Source organism: Meleagris gallopavo, chromosome 13 (genome assembly GCF_000146605.3).
Source record: "Meleagris gallopavo isolate NT-WF06-2002-E0010 breed Aviagen turkey brand Nicholas breeding stock chromosome 13, Turkey_5.1, whole genome shotgun sequence".
Lineage (NCBI taxonomy): Eukaryota > Metazoa > Chordata > Aves > Galliformes > Phasianidae > Meleagris > Meleagris gallopavo.
In genome coordinates, this window is record NC_015023.2 from 18,649,248 (window position 1) to 18,654,254 (window position 5,007).

General features: G+C 46.9%; 1 non-coding gene across 1 annotated transcript; it reads right to left on the reverse strand.

The window, feature by feature from the left end:
* Nucleotides 1–226: 226 nt before the first annotated feature.
* TRNAM-CAU lies at nucleotides 227–299 on the reverse strand. Its single transcript has one exon. It is a non-coding gene; the product is annotated as a tRNA-Met (tRNA).
* Nucleotides 300–5,007: the final 4,708 nt, after the last annotated feature.

Genomic DNA, 5,007 nt, shown 5'->3' on the forward strand with positions numbered 1-5,007 from the left:
CGCCGCTCGCCCTCGGGGAGCCGTGGCCGCCGGGGAAGGCTCGCCCGCCCCCTTGCGCGTGGGAGGAACGAGCCGCCCGCTCCCGCGCGGTGCCCTCCTGGGCACCACCACCCCAAGGCACCGACGGTGTCTGTCACGGAGCCCCGTCGTCCCGCTCTGCTGCGGCGAGAAAAGAAATATTTCCTTCCCTCACAAAGGGGAAAAAAAAAAAGGAGGAAACCCAGCTTGCCCCGTGTGAGGATCGAACTCACGACCTTCAGATTATGAGACTGACGCGCTACCTACTGCGCTAACGAGGCTCCTCGAACACAAGCCTCCTACGAAGGTCCCTTGTACTGCTCCTTCCCGAGACCGTTCGTTCCTAAGAGCTGTTCCCTTCCTGCAAGGGGAAGCTGGACAATTTTGTAAATGGTTCTGCTTTGCCATGCTGTTCTGCAGCATGTTCAGCTGCATCCCGAACCCTTGGGTGTGCCTGAACATCCTCACGTGAGCAGGAACGGCTGTGAGGGCTTCACCAACAGGCCTGCGAGGAACTTAACCTGTTTCCAGATAATAACAAAAATTAAAGCAAACCTTGCTTGCCTCTCTGCTCTGAAGAGTCTCTGTTCAGCTGGGATTTCTGCAATAAAGTGAGCTCCGCAATCAATGAAGCACTTGGCAGAAGAGGTCTCTGCGATGCCAGCAGAAGCGCTGCCCTGAATCCTAATAGCAGGGCCTCACCCCTGCGAGAGGCTCAGAGCAGCTGTCACCATGACAGCCTGACTGCAGGTACTTCAACTGAACAGAGGCGGGGAAGCAGATATTTAATTGACGCCAAAAGTCTCCAAACTCTGCCCACGAGCATTGCTGCAGGGAGGCTCTCTGCCCACAGTGTGACCGCTGGCAGAAAAGGAGGAGGAACATTGGACATGAGGTGCTCTGAACAGATGAGATGAGATATGTGATTGCTTTGGACAGCCTCAGGGTTCTGCTAAGGAATCCAGCAAGCAAACCTTGTCACTGGGACAATACCTTGATTCCCAAGAATCATGTATTCGGGTGCATCCATCAGATGACAGATGACAAGTGCAGGCTGCAAGGCTATGTGTGAACAAATTGCTACAGCACAGGATGAGTAAATGCACAGCTTCTCACAGCCCGAACCGCTGCATTCCTTCCTCCAGTGCAGCTCACGTGCAGAATGAGGCTGTCATCTTTAAAAACGTGCCTTTGGGGCTTCGGTGATGGACAAGTTTGGTGCCCTCAGCTCTGATCGAATGAAGAAAAGCTGCACCAAGAGTCTGCAATGAGGCACGTGGACAATGAGTCACCTCAAAGAACAGACTGTTTGGAAACATGTCTGGAGCTGTTTTCCACCTGTACTGAATCACACGGATTTTCCCCCTTACTCAAACCTTCTGGCGGGACTCCACGAGGCCCTGTCACATCTGTTTGCTAGGGAACTGAGGGATTCATGGTGAGGACAGCAGAGCATTTAGGTGCAAACCAAACAAAAGATGTCCCTGATGACATTGCCTGAAACAGAAACCCAGCAGCTTGCAGTAGAAGCAGCTTTCCTCCCTGCTTCTTTTCCTCTTTTGGATTTTCTATTTTTATCCAGAATGTAATCTCTTTCCTCTTCATCTCAATGTTCCCTCTGTGCCTCATCGCCTCCCCTCCCTTCCCCACACCTACACTTACACTCTTATTCCACATCTCCATGGGTGCCTTCTCCTCCATCCCTCAGAGATCACTTCCCCACTGGCCTGCTGACCTCTTTCCCATGGCAAATCCATGTCAGCTCCCACAGCACTCCACTGCCCACACCAATTCCCTCTAGATTTGGAGGGAGAAGCAGAGGTCTTCAAGGCAGAGAGATGCTGCAGAGTGGTTCTAACCAAACAAAATTTAAAACTTCAGTGTTTATCTTTGGTGCTTCTATGCCACCATTACCTGAATCTACCAGCTCTATTTGTTCCCACAGGAAATACAGCAAAAGTGAATTATCGTCATCACACATCCGCTGGCACAACCAAACGTCTGAGCACCCTTCTTTGTAAACAACACCAGGGTAAGAGCCCAGAGCTTTCCAGTGCTGCTGGAAAGCAGCAGGCAGGCAGCTTGCAGACCTCACCACTGGGCTCTCCAACAGGATGTACTGAGAGCGAAAACTCATTGTTCCATTTCTCTCCAGCAATTAAGGAGCTGATGCAGCTCTCTCTGCAGTCAATTAGAGCCTCCACGATCGCTCTGAAGGGCTTTGGATTGGTCCCAGAGTCAGCATCCTCATTTTCTGTAATCCTGAAGTGTTTGTGCCTTCCCAGCGTCCGAGCAGGATGTGCCAGCTGATGGCGTACCCAGCCAATTATAACCTGATCGGCTGGGAGAGAATTATTTCTTTTCCATTTGGCAAGGAGGACAGAAAACTGTGGCAAGACAGGCCGAGACAGATGAACAAATCCTGTTTGCAACACAGGATAATTGCAGCTTGTTTATTTGGCATAAGCCTGTAGTGGGATTTCTGCTTTGCAACATGCATCCTTGGAGGCAGGACACTTGGAAGAGGGAATATCTCAATGGAAAGACCAAAGAATTTTGCTTCATTTTTTTGTGATGTAAATATTTTTTTTCATCCCAGACATTATTTCCTTGGCGTTTTAAGCTGGAAAATAGTTTTTCTTGTCCTGATTTTAGAACTCTCCATCTTCTCCCTGTCTGTCTGGGCTTTGATCTCACCAGATACTGCAGGACAAGCTGAACCACGGACAGGCAGGGCTCGTCTGGGAAGCCCCATGCACTGCAGAAAATGCTGATGGCAGTGACTCAGGAACTGTTTTGCATCCTTCTGCTTTAGAGCTGAGAGCTGTGCCCTCTCTTTATGAAAGAAGGCATGATATTTCTTCAGCAAGCTGTCCTTGTAATGAAGTATTATTCGATCTAATGCCCAGCTGTGGCCACGGGTGCCTGGGGACACCAAAAACGCTATGGCACTTTTATAAGGAGCAGTTGTTCTCTCTGCTTTGGCCACGGTCCAGCCCGAACCCTATCAGTGTGCCCAACACCTCTGGCAGCTCCATTCTCAGAAGCACTATCTTAAGGACAGGTCATGGGATGCTGTCAGGTGTTCAAGATGCTATTACTAGGTCAACTGCTGAGCAATGATTGTGCAATTGTTGGCAGCTGAAACCTCTGCGTGCTTCAGTTTCCCATGATGTAAATAAGGAGGATGTTCACTGAAGCCTTGGGCTATGTAGCATTCAGAAAATACGAGGAGATCCTTTAATCCTAGGTGTACTAAACAGCAATGGAAGGTTTTGCTGCATGCTCTATCATTCTACAGTTCCCCAGCTATTCTTCCTGCCCTCACACTGCCATTACTGCTAGTCACGTTATGGATATCTTTGAGTGAAAGGCAGTGCATAAACATAAGTTACTGTGGCTTCCACCGACTGATTTACTGTGTTCCCCTGTGAAGTCAACAGCTCCCACTGAACAGCTGATCCTGAAGCCAAGAAATATTTCCTGGAGCAGCAGCAGCAGCAGCAGCAGTTACTGATGTCAGGGTTATGGCATATAGCAATGACGTCTTGGGCAATACTTACAGGGGAAATGCAATGAGTTTTCAGCCCAGTATTCCAAGAAAATGTTTTTGCAATGGCAATCCATATGTCTGTATTTTTGTTTGGATTTACCTTTGAAAAGCAAAGCAGCTGGTTAATAATCTCAGAAGTGCTGTATTCCAAAAGCCTTGTGAAATATGTGGCCAGATAGAAGAGAGAAACAACGTCAGTGCTCCCATTAAGGAATAGGCACATCTGCTTTTAAACCTCAAAGAAAAACCACACAGAAAAATGGTCTGCGAGTGGTTTCTTCAGTTTCACATTTCTAAACTACACGCTTATAGCCCCACAAAGGAGAGAGATTTTGTCATTCTCATCACTTCTTGCTTGAGTTCTTCTAAATCAGAAGGGGACTTGCATAGAGAAACTTGAAGTTTAGGGTTTTCTTCATAGGATGGGCATCATCTTAGGAAAAAAATTAAGATTCAAACTTCTCAGAAGAGTTGTTTTAAGTCGCTGCAAACAATTCACTACAATCCAGGTCTGTCTGACATCCTCCCATGGCAGCTGGGTAACGGTTGCACACGGTATTGAACAAAGTCCCGCACTAATCTTTAGTTGAGCTAGATCAATAAACACAATTAATGAGAAAATAACCGAGGGAAGATATTTGGAGCCAGGTGAGAATTCAAGTTACTCAGATCATGGCATCTTTCCTTTTATTTTATGGCTTATCTCTATCCATATGCTTGGTGAATTTAATACTTCTGACAGCTGCTGAGCTAATAGCCCTGGACATTCAAGTGCTGCCTTCCAGAAGGGTAAAGCACTGCAGGGAAATAGCTTCATCCACACACTGTAAAAAACCTTTTCAGTACAGATTTACTAGACAAACAAGGGGACGTTTCCCAATTCTGATTATCAATTCACAATTCACTTCGTTGCGAAGCAGCTAAAATGGAAACTCCATTTTCTCTGGAGTGAAGGGGGATGTGGGAGTTTTTCCCCAGGGAAGCACCGTAAATATCAGCTGGGGTTCAGAGAGTGACTCACAGCTCGTGCAGGCTTTTCAGCAACAGAGAAAGAAAAAAAAAGAAGAAGAAAACCAAAACAAACAAATAAGCAAATAGGAAAAGCCAACAGCCTGCTGGAAGAGATAACAGTTGGGGAATGCTGACATCTTTAATTCAGATGAAAATCTAGTGTAGCCTGCTGGATAGGGCACAGATAGGAGGATCAGAGCTAGAATTCATCCCACCTTATGTTCTGACCTGCTTTGTAAGCAGACGAATCACATCTCTGTCTTCATGAGAAAACAGCACCGACAGGTATTGTAAGAGATCATTTACTCTCTCCTTCTCCCCAAGATGAGATCAATTCTCCCTAAGATCTTCAATACGCGTCTTACTATTTTCTTTTTTCTTTTTTTTTTTTAATGTCTGATGCTGACCATCTCACTGCTTTCCTA